The sequence below is a fragment of the Pteronotus mesoamericanus genome, unplaced genomic scaffold (genome assembly GCF_021234165.1).
Source record: "Pteronotus mesoamericanus isolate MK-2021 breed Mesoamerican mustached bat unplaced genomic scaffold, CSHL_Meso_final scaffold_36, whole genome shotgun sequence".
Classification (NCBI taxonomy): Eukaryota; Metazoa; Chordata; class Mammalia; order Chiroptera; family Mormoopidae; genus Pteronotus; species Pteronotus mesoamericanus.
In genome coordinates, this window is record NW_026555313.1 from 12,300,783 (window position 1) to 12,313,335 (window position 12,553).

Here is a 12,553-nt window from a genome sequence, read left to right on the forward strand (position 1 = left end):
TTTGATGAAAGCCAAACTTTAAAGTGGCCTATAAGGCAACCTACCACCTGACCCCTGCCTAGCTCAGCCTCATCTTGGACTACTCTCTCACAGCTTGAATTTTTAATTTTTTAAATTTCTTATAGGATATTTAAAATATAATGAAGTATAATACATAATCAACATGTATTCATATACCTACCAAGCAGCTCAAGATAAAATACTATTGACCTTCAGTCAAGATGGTGGCACAGGCAGACATGGCTCACCTCTTCCCACAACCACATCAAAATTACAACTAAAATACAGAATGTCACACAGAACCATCAGAAATCAAGTTGAATAGAATTCTGACAACTATGGAATTAAAGAAACCACATCCATCCAGACTGGTAGGAGCGGGCGCAGACACTGAATGGACTGGTCCCTCACCCACATGTGGTGGATAAAAATTCAGGAGGGATAGCTCTGAGGCAAGGTGGCCTAGTCCCATACCAAGCCCCCAGCTCAGGCTTCCAGTGCCTGGAAGATAAGTCCCTATAACTTCCAGCTGCAACAACCAGTGGGGATTGAATAAGTGAAAGAAACTTTTGGAGCCCCAAACAGTTCCTCTTAAAGAACCTACACACGGACTCACCTACTCAAACCACTCCCTCTGAGCTCCAGGACTACCGTAGCAGCTTGGAAGGCACCAGTGGCATACAGGGAAACACTGAAATGCCTGATATCAAGGTGAGCAGAGGTCACTGTCCTTTTTCTAAACCTTCCCCAAAAGAGCCAGCAAGCTGGTGCTATATCTGAGACTCCATCAACCTGGCTAACCCTGTGTGGCCTACCTTGGAGATTCCCCAGAGACTCTGCCCCATCCAACTTTCACGCCCAACCAAGCTGCTTTTCCATATGAATGGCTGGTCTTGGCTCATGCTTCACAACTTCCTAAATCCTCTCAAACAAGCAACAGCTGGCCTCAGTGAGCCCCAGGCCTGGCACTAGCAGCAGCCAGCCTAGATTCATGGCTTGGCTTCAGCTGGGAATCTCCAAACCCAGCACAAGTAGCAGCCCTCTCAGATTGCTTTACAACTCAGACAGAGTGGCCCCAGGCAAAACACATGTGGGTGCTGACCTTGGCCTGCACCACACGGGAAACCCCAGGGGTAGTGCATCCAGTGGACAGCTCCAGCTCATGTGAGAGCACCACTGCCCTGCCCCCGCACAGCTGATCTTCCATGGAGGGCAGAGGTTGGTGGTCAGTGATCATAGCCAATCCTTGCAGCTAAGTGGCCTAGGTAAATCCCTCCACTGACCTGCCAAGTGAAACCAAAACTCAAATAGAAGAGGAGAGTGTACTCAGCCCACAAAAAGAGTACACCTCAAGTACCCAGCTTGGGTGATAGCGGAGCCTGTGCCACTGGACCCTACAGGACACCTACTACATTAGGCCGCACTACCAAGACACAGAGTCAAAGCGTCTCTACCTAACACAAAGAAACAAACACAAGGAAGCTGTCAAAATGAGGAGACAAAGAAACATGGCCCAAATGAAAGAACAGATCAAAACTCCAGAAAAAGAACTAAACAAAATAGAGATGAGCAATCTATAAGATGCACAGTTCAAAATACTGTTTATAAGGATGGTAAAGGACCTTAGTGAGGAATTCACCTGCATAAAAACGATCCAGTCAGCAATGAAGGATACACTAATTGAAATAAATAACAATTTATAGGCAAGTGACAGAAGAGTGGGTGAAACTAAGAATCACATCAATGATTTGGAGCATAAGAAACCAAAAACAACCAATCAAAACAACAAAAAGAAAAAAAAAGAACCCCCCAAAATGAGGCTAGTGTAAGCAGCCTCTGGGACAATGACAAGCCTTCCAACATTTGCATCACAGGGGTGCCTGAAGGAGAAGAGAAAGAGCAAGAAATTAGAAATCTATTTGAAAAAAATAATGAAAGAAAACTTCCCTAATTTAGTGAAGGAAATAGACATGCATGTCCAGGAAGCACAGAGAGTCCCAATTATGATGGCTGCAAAGAGGCCCACTCCAAGACACATTATAATTAAAATGCCAAAGGTTAAAGACAAAGAGAGAATCTTGAAAGCAGCAAGAGAAAAGAAGTTAGTTACCTACAGGGGAGTTCCCCTAAGACTATCAGCTAATTTCTCAAAAGAAACTTTGCAGGCTAGAAGGGACTGGCAAGAAGTATTCAAAGTGATGAGAAGCAGGGACCTACAGCCAAGATTGCTGTACCCAGCAAAGCTATTATTTAGAATTCAAGGGCAGATAAAGAGCTTCTAAGACAAGAAAAAAACTAAAGGAGTTCATCATTACCAAACCATTATTATATGAAATGTTAAAGGGACTTATTTTAGAAAAAGATGATCAAAACTATGAACAATAAAATGGCAAATAACACATACCTATCAACAACTGAATCTAATAAATAAACTAAGCAAACAAGAAAAACAGAGACAGAATCATGGATAAAGAGAGTATTTTGATGGTTGCCAGATGGTAGCGGGTACAGGGGTAAGGGTAGAGAGGTGAGGGGATTAAGAAGTACAAATATAGTTACAGAGTAGCCACGAGGATATAAAGTACAGCATAGGAAATGGAGTAGCCAAAGAACCTATACATACGACCCACGGACATGAACAACGGTGGGGGGACTGCAGGAGGGAGTGTGCTGTGTAGAGGGGGGCAAAGAAAGAAAAATCTGGAAAACTGTAATAGTATAATCAATAAAATATAAATTAAAAAAATAAATAAAATATTGGCAACATCAACATATCCCCCTAGTGATTGACCCAATCTCTTAGCCCTCCTGAGGTGACTGCTTTCCAGAACTTGGCATTTATCATTCCAGGGGTTTCCGTTTAATTTAATATTTACATGAGTATCTCTAAACTATAAATAGCATTGCTTTCCTTGCTTTTTAAATTTTATAGAAACAGTATCAAAATATATGTGTACTTTGACAATTGGCGGTTTTGATCAACATTGTTTGAGAGAGTCTTCTATATTGATACATTAGTTCTAGTTCATTCCTTTTCATGACACGATATATCACATTTTACCCATTTCTTGTTGATATTTAGGTTGTATTCCAATTGTTTATTTTTTTGCTCTCAAAAACAATGCTTCTACAAACATTCTTGCTTATGTCTCCTGATGTACATATCTAAGAGTTTTTCTGGTTCTTAGCAAACTGGTGCAAATGGGTTACCGATGTGCTAGGATGCCGCCTCCTGGGGACCACAGCAGGCATCCATCTGCTGAAAGCAGGGAACTCAAGAGCACCTACAAATATTACGGCTTTCTATTGTACCATGAAGTTTAAAGAAATTGTTTGCTTTGAAGCTATTTCTAAGAGTGGAATTGCTAGTCTTAGGGCATAAGCATCCTCAAATTTACTTGTTTTGCTCAATAGCTCTTCAAATTCTATGACTGCATTTAGTTTACTCTCAAAAGGAAGGAGCTGAAAACCTCCACCCTTCCAGGGGGTGGTAGAATATCACAAACTGGCCAGGCACAGACATTAGGCTAGCAAAGGAAATTTGTCCCCAGGTGAGAAAAGGGCTAAGAACTTGCTCCTACAGAGGCAGCAGTTTCTCTAAGGACCCTCTACCTATCACAGGCTGCTGCAGCAACCTGGCTCCAGTTTACTGCCTCTTCCTCTGTGCTCACTTCTTCTGGAAGCAGGCATGGATTCTGGATTTCAGGCTGTCCTATCCTAGACAAAAATTCACCACGTGTTCCTATAGACGAGGAGTCCACAGAGCCAAAGTCAGAGAATGAAAAACTACATTTTGGGGGAACAAGCGTCACTGTCCCCGGCCACATACTTCCCTCAGGAAGCCTGTGGTGAAGGGTACCTGGCCAAGGACATGGTCCCAATTTTCCTGTATTTCATGATTCAAGTGGTACCATCATAGCACACATTTCCCACATGATGCTCACAACAACCCTGGGGAAAGTAGTCTTAAGACACTCCTGTTACAGATGGGGAACAGGAGACTCAGAGTGGCTCCGTAATTCACCCACAGCCGTACAGTTAGTAAAAGGCAGAGGAAGGCAGTGCTCTTAGCTATTAAAAGACTAGGCCAGGGAGTTCAAATTAGCTTAAAGAATCAGACCTAGGGAACAGCTCTTCTTCTGCAAGAGTCTCAGAGTTGCAAAACTTTGGTGCTAATGCCCACTTTTTTAGGTGAAGAAAGTGTGGCACAGAAGAGGGAAGTACGTTGCCCAAGATCATTCAGAAGCAGAGTTGATGCCCACATTTTCCGGCCATCAAACACCTGCTGTCCCCACTACAGCTCATGGTCTTGGGCTAATAACTGAGGTCATCCCTCAGAGCTGCTATTTCTTACCTTCTATAGCTCTTCCTCCTCACTCTCTTTCCCCCAAACACCCCTCTTTACCCTCCTTCACTTCTCCATTATGGTTTTATAACAGAGCTTATATTATTAAATTCCTTCTTCAAAGGATCCTGGCAACCCACCTCACTGTTAGGAAAGGATTTGAGCCTGACTTCTCTCCCACCATTAACACTGCTTTCCTGTACACCAGGGGACGAGCTGGCTGTCCAAACTACAGGTCACTGTGAAGCTAATCAAGTGGCCAATAACCTAATCAAATTCAGAACATTTTTCACATCCCATAATGGACTTGGAAGCAATTATAAATTTGAAATAAGTGAGAATAAGGAGTGTGGATGCACTAAGCTCTGTTCACAAATTGACAAAATTTCTCCAGTAAGCTCATTTATGCATTCTAACACAGCACAATTAAGCAAGCTGTCTTCCAACTCTAAAGTATAACCATCTTCTAAAAAAAGAGAGACAGAGAGAGAGAGTCACAAATTGAGTACGGAGATTTAAAGTTACAGGAATGTACTTCTCTTGGCTCCAAATCATAATGACCTCATCTATAATGGAAGAACAAGAAGGGGAGGGAGGATGGAGGGAGGGAGGGGCTGAGGTGGGTGGAGGCTGAACAAAAGGAGAAAGAAAAGAAAAACAGACTTGTAGAGAGATGCAAAGGCCTCAAAACCATTTTTTTTACTTACAGTTTCATATTTAAGCATTTGCACTTCACCACAAGGTCCTAGTTCATATGAATTGTGAACTGAACCCAGGGGTTCTTTACACCATAAATAAACCTGTTCCTCTCTAAAAGAAGCTGCCAGAAACAATGTGCACCTAGCCATGGGATATATCCTGTCACAGTTTTTCAAACGGAACCTCCACTGAAGTGAACTTCAATGGCAGGATATGGTTCAACTCCAAGACATGTTTCCCAAGGTGGCTTCACGCTGTGGGAGCAAGGCCAGGAGAAAGCAGAACAAACAAGAGTTATGGATCATTTGGGGCAAAGGTAGGAAAACAGGTAGAAGATAAATCGAGTCAGGTTACTTCTGACTACTATTTGGATATATTATATGAATTGAAGAGCTGAAAAAAGAAAGTATTTTAAGGCACTTTATTTCCCCATTTCTTTCTTACAGAAAACCTAAAGACCCTTTGAGGCTGGAGATAGTCTGGAAGCAAACTCCAGCGGTGCCCCAGGGCTAAGATAAAGAACGTGGATAAAGGGCGGAGACCCTGTTCTGAGACTGGTAGTTCCTGCTTTCTGGAAAAGCACTGAATCCTAGGGAATCAGGAATGCACCCGTGCAGAGGATGCTACCTGACCCCTGCTTCATTATATAGCATTATAATAAATTAGCACTGTGGGACCCCCTTCCCAGTAGCCAATCTAGAGAATCATGGGAGACCCACCCTAAAGGGATAAAAACCCTCTAGCCCGAGTTTGGGGCTGCTGCTGTTAGGCTCTGCTCTGCTTACCTCTGCTCTGCTCTGCTCAGAGTTGGCCTGCTCCCATGTTCCGTGTGGCTTAATAAATCTGTTTTTTCTTGCTTTCTGCTATAAACTCTGTGTGTTCGGTTCAATTTTTCTGTCCGCGATCACCAAGAACCTGGTTACCTGTGCCCACCTGTGACACCTCGATCACAAACGAGCAATATGAACACTTTCCGGAAAGATTCAGAAATGAAGCAAAGGCTATAATGTGGAGTTTTGCCTAATTCAAACACTAGTTTTACATAAAATGTATATGAGACACAATGATGGGATTGATTCATTTCTTTAGTTCTTCTTCATTTGCAATGACAAGTTAGGTTGGCAATCCGCTACCTGAATGTATATTAAATAATCACTGAGAGCTTCAAAAGAAAAAACAATGACATCGAGACTAGCCCAAACCAACTGAATCGGATTCTCAGGAGTGGGGTCCAAATATCAGTCTGTTTTTTAAAAAGTCTCCTAGAAGAATCTAATATGCAACAAGGATGGCAAACTGCTGAATTATTCTCTCCCTTTTATTGGAAGAAAGAGTTCCGAAGTACAAATAAAATACATTGTTTGAATGCAAATCACACATTTTTCTTTATATTATGGCTCAATAAATCTGTGCTGCTAGATTGCACACTGTCAGCTAGAGGCAGGATTTAGCAGTAGAGCTAAAACATTTCTACAGAGCACAGCCTCTTAGAGGAGATTTTAAAGTTCATTACATCTGCCACCTGTAAACACCTGGTACAGAACTATCACTTCAGTACTTCTATAAAAATCCTATTACAAATCTGAAAAGAAACATTCACTTAGAGCAAAGCCTCATATTTAGCACACAGATTATCTGGTGTCTATTACTGGAGCATTTTAAATCATATTAGAAACAAGCTAGAAAACAAATAAATAGTTTTTCTTCACATAATGAGTAGCAGCCTGGTTGACCTTTATATTCTTTCCATATCTACATTTCTATGATTAAAAAATTTAGCCATTAGTGTATCATTTAATTCTAATTAGTGTAAGCACCTAACTAGCACTTTTGAAGAACACACATTCTGATGTAATAGGACGTTTTCAAAATTCAAAGTGGACAAGAAAGTCAAATTTCAAAAAACAGAAAAATGTACTATTGTGTAAATATTACTTCCTTAGAAGAAAGGTAAGTAAGGAAAGGAGATCTATGTTTTCTTTTTCCCTAATGAGTTATATCTTATTTATAGTAGGTGCTCAGTAAATGTTTATTAAATTAATGAATAAATGCTGCAGTCAATTCTTGAGATGCCATAATGTTAAAATGCAAGGTAGGAGACCCTGCTAGGACACCCACAGAAGTGAACTCCAGGCATTCATAGCAGAATGAATATGAGCTCAGGAGTTAGATTAAACGGGGGTCTAAATCTAAATTTGAAACACGAGAGAGACGAGGAACAGGAACAGGCAAGTGCAAACAGTAATTTGCATCATTTTTTGTTTAGTTTTGTAAAAGTCTGGTAGAGACTGCACCCCAGGTACAGCCTATAAAAAGCAAGGCAAATATTTCCATACACTGCTATAGAGTGACTGTCATCATATGCTTTAAAAAGAAGCAAATATGGAGGAAAAAATGGGTATGAGATGCTAACATTTACCTATTTTTGTTAATACTTTTAAATGTAAAGATAAAAACTTTTTACAGTTACCTATAGGTCAGGAAAGAGAGCAAAGTAAAAGGCATATATGTCTAAATATACCTTGTTTTATAGATTTGTCTTTGGAGCCATGGAAACATTTTACATAATTATAAAACAAAAATTAATTTTTTAAAAAGCCACATCTAAAATAAAAAAACCACTTTTAAAATAAACTTAAGGATATTTTAAGTTGGTCTATAAAACGTAATAAAGGCATTATTTCAAGTGACTTTAAAACACACAAATTTGATAATATATTCCTACTATAATAGAGTATAAGAAGAGTAAGAATTGTAAAATATCTTAAATTGTTTGGGGGTTGTATTGGTATTATTTTCAGACTATGGAATCAAGCAAGAAATTATACTAATGTATTAATTTTTGGTACAGGAAAAAAGGTGTAAGATTAAAGAGGTTAAGTTAAAAAACCCTATAGTTCTGAATTTTATTGAAAGAATAAGCTCATAAGACATTTTTTATTTGTAAGTATGTATTTCCTATCTTTGTTCACTGTAAAGCCCCGAAACAATGACCAACCAACAATCATGAACACTCCTGTACCTAGAATAAGGCAACTAAATAATACTTCATACTAAAAAGAACTGGGGCTCCTTAGAGAGTGATTTCAGACCTGGGGCAAGAAAAGTACAAAGTGAGCCTGGAGCACCTAGTCACAACAAAGAGTAGCGGAGTCCTGACAGAAGGACACTCAGAGCATCGGTAAGAGCGACTGCAATGGACTGAAACACCTCCTAAATGTTTAAATCCACAAGTTAATCATAATACGGAAAATTTCTTAAAAGTAAAACTCACTAGTTGTCATTAAAAGATGTTGGGGAACGAACAGATTATTTTGAGAACAGGCAAATAAAGGGAAAGAAAGCAAACATTTATCCTGCCCTTCCTATACAAATTATACTTCAGGGTAATAGGTTGATTGTAGAGAGTTTGGCTTTGTAGAAGTATGTAGATTATAAATAAAAATAAAATGACAGAAATAAAATATCATTTTATAACCATTAATTAAATAATGAATCTACATGACAAACCTCAACAGATCCTAATATAACAAAAAGAGAAACAAACAAACACTACATACCTTGTGATGGCAGATAACAGTATCTATGAAATATTCTCGCCAAAATAAATAGGACCACAGGGTTTTTAACAGGTCCATGGTTCATGAGAATGTTCTGGGGAATCGATGAACTTGGATGGGGAAAAGATAGATCCTTATTTTCAGTAACATTTAACCAGAGTTTAACATTCCCTTCGAAAATAAACATAGACAGCAAACCATAATAGTACTAGTAGTGCCTACGAGTTTGCTACAAAGGATTCACAGACATTTTCATATCATACAACTATTGCTTAAATTTCAAAATATACATTCATAAGTACTCCAAAATCATGGTACTTAAAGATGCATTATGAGATCTTATTTGTGTTTTTTTAATAAAAGAAGCACATATATTAACATATCACTTGTGTTTTTAGTAGTTTAATACATGTCATTGGCTTCCATTATAATCCTATTTATTTTACTTTATGCCTTTAAAAATGTCATTCTGAGAAGGAAATACTTGAAACCCACCAGAAAGATACAATCAGCAAAACTCAGAATGTGGAAAAATCTACATGACCAATGAACTATTTCCTTAAAAATGAACTGCAAGAATAATGGGAAGCCTACAGAAGAAAGAGATGTAGATGTAACAACCTTCAAATACATGAGCCTTATGTGCATTTTTATTTTTGTCAATGAAAGAAAGTCCAAACCTATAGAAAAATTTTATAAGAGTTTATTTACACCAATAACTTAGGAAGCAAGTTCTCACAGGGTTGAGAAAATGCTCCTGAGAATGGCAATATGACAGTTAGTTATTTTTATACATTTACAGTCAAAAGAGAAAAGCTAAGGAAGGCTATATGAAATCCATTGGTGGTAGATCAAGGAAACAAAGCAGGGAGATCTCTAAGACTGGATAAAAAGTAAATTGAGAGACATACACTTCTTTTAGATTGGAGGGTATAAGACAGTTAACATTTACAGTAAATAAGAGATGATATGCGGGCAAAAAGATGATAATGAGAAGTTTCAAAACAAAGGAAGCTATAGGCCTAGGGTGGGACCACCCACCATGACCTGCCCAGTAAGGAATTTACGATCAGATCACCCTGTGCAGTGCCTTTGACCTTGTCAGATCTGCTATGCAGTTCTTTTTCGTTCACAATTTGAATAAACTATTTCTAACATTATGTGATAATTGGGGAAATTTGAACATAGAATAGATATTTGATATTAAGAAATAATTGTTAATTTTTTGATGGAATAGTAGTATTATGACTATTTTTGTCCTTATATTTTAGAGATTAATACTAAAATATTTATGCATGAAATTATATGACACCTGAGATTTACTTTAAGATAGTCCAGAAGAAGTGAAGCAGAGACATATAAATGAAACAAGATGAGTTGATAATTATTGAAACTGGGTGATAGGTACATTTCAATACATAATAGCCACTGATTTTATTTGAACATTCCCATAATAAAAAGTTGTTTTTTTTAAAAAAGCCTAACTTTCCCAGCTGTCATGGCTCAGTTGGTTGGAGCGTTGTCCCGCAAACTGAAAGGTCATAGATTTGATTCTAGGTCAGGGCACATGCCTAGGTTGTGGACTCTGTGGTCCCCAGTCAGGGCGCGCACGAGAGGCAACCATGAATATTTCTCTCCTTCTCTCCCTCCTTTCCCTTCTCTCTAAAATCAATAAGCATGTTCTCAGGTGAGGATTTAAAAAATGAAAAAATGATAAATAAATAAAGAATTTTAAAAACCTAACAGAAACCCTGTATTTACCCATGATAAGGCTGTACAGACAAACCAAAATATCACTTTTTTGCTTTCAGCTATAATTACACCATATCAAGTGTAACACTCATTTTCTCTTGCTAATCAGAAGCTTTAGTGTCTGATTAGCTGAGGAGAAATAAATTCATTATTACTTAACAACTGCAATGTAAAGGAGTTTCAAAATCTTTCTAAATATGTAATTCCTGGCAGAAAAATAATAAAAGGGGTTTATAATGCAGGAAAACCTTGAAGGTTGCTCATCTAATATAAAATGTCTCACACTGCATTCCACTGGGTATAGGTTTAGGTTCCCCAGGTAGGTTGTTGGCTCCTAAAAGGCAGAATCAATGTTGTATTCAACTTTCTTTCTCCAGCATGTGAGCCAACATGGGCTGCTGAATTGCTGCAAAGGTAAAAAATGCCAAAGGTGAAGGAGGTCTTTCGGAAGCCTCCATTAGCCTATCTGGAGCAGGGCGAACTACAACCGGCTACAAAAAGGAATTGCTCTGCAGTATAACCTGGAAATGTGTCAACCCAAATACCACCAGAAAGCATTCAATTGTAATGTGAAAACATAAAATAAGTTGCAGTGCATATTGAAACTGGACAGACTGATGGTGCTCTCTTCTGCTAGACAATATAAATTTTGGAAAAAGGAAACCTGCCAGGTTTCTCCAGTCTTATACAGGAACAAAAGTTCCCTGTTACAGTAACAATTTAGTTTTAACTGCTTGTGAAGCAGATACCAGGAGTATAAGAATATCATGAAGGAGATGGGGAAATGTAATTCCTTTTGTCCTTGTTCTAGATTCACCAAGCAACTTCAGATCTTGTGTTTCCTAAGTAGTTTTTTGGGTTTTCTGTTTTGTTTTGTTTTGTTTTGTTTTGTTTGCTGGAATGGTCTTACTGTGACCAGCTGTCCAATTTAACAGTAAAAATTCTCATTATAAATTACTGAATACATTTATTTTCAAGCATAAATTGTGAGTTTGAAGAGCAAGAGCCACCTTATCTAGAGCTTGGTCCCTCCCAAATGAACTAACAGTGATATTACAGACAAACAGAACTGGAAAATTCTACCAAACAACAGGAACCCAAGAGTTCAGATGTCAACCTTCTTATTTACAATTCTAAAATCATGTTCATAAGGTCTGCCAAGACCACAACCTTGTATTTAATGAAGTAATAAAGGAAGTTTTTCCAAAATTTGCTCCATAAATTATAAGACCCATTATATTTTCTTATATTTATGATTATAAAAAAATGGAACAGGACTCTTCTGAAATTAGCAAGATATTTTTTTCTCTATTTTTCTTCATAATATGTCACCTTGAACTTCTTGCCTAGGAGGGAGGGAAAGCTAACAAATTTTGCAGTATTCTATAACAATAACAGAAGTTTAGAGAAGAGCAAGCTTAGTGTGGGTCTAAATCCAGCAAGTGGCCCACAGGATTGCATTCAGTCACGTTAGTGGTAAATCAGGATACTCAAAACGAACTTCAGCTTCTGGGCTTTCCCAGCTCTGCTAGCTCCTGCAACTGTTTCGTTCTATTCTGACTTTGCAGGAACAAAAGAAGTCCTAGAGCCAAAGGATATTAGTGGAATGGGTAAGAAGTCGATGACTAGGTTGATTGATGGATCAAACTGACCAACTGAATGAATCTTAAAACTAAGACAGAATTTGGGTGGGATTTGTAGGATAGTTTGCTTTGTTTTGTTTTCTTCTTCATCCATTTTGTACATACCAAGTTTTCTAACATTGAGAAATCTATTTTTGAAATCTGTGTTCTTTCTTAAAAGAACCAGGAGTGAAGGGACCAGAAGAAAACACAAAGAACTTTAGAAGACCTCCTGATGACTTACTTTGAATCCTTGTGCTAACTTAGACTCACAGCTCTCCTTTCCTCTGTTTTTTCTCCCCCATCCTCCTTAACCCTATGATTCTTTGTTGACAATTCAAGGTTTCCAAACTGCTGACTTACAGCTCCCTGAACCTACCGATGCGGCATCCATCATCATCGAGTATTATTTATTTATTACATTCATGCTAATGGACCCCATCAGAATACCTTCCTTTACGTTTTTTATAGTACCTCACAATTTAGAAAAAGTTTTCTATTCCCTATTCTATTTGATTTTTGACCTTTGACATTGCTGTGAGGTTACAAAGAAACTGAGGCTGAGAGAGGTGAAA

General features: G+C 38.4%; 1 protein-coding gene across 1 annotated transcript in view; it reads right to left on the minus strand.

Moving 5' to 3' along the window:
• Positions 1-12,553, minus strand: part of SLC35F2 (solute carrier family 35 member F2) — a 52,548-nt gene that overhangs the window by 20,843 nt on the left and 19,152 nt on the right. The gene's annotated exons all lie outside the window — the stretch shown is intronic.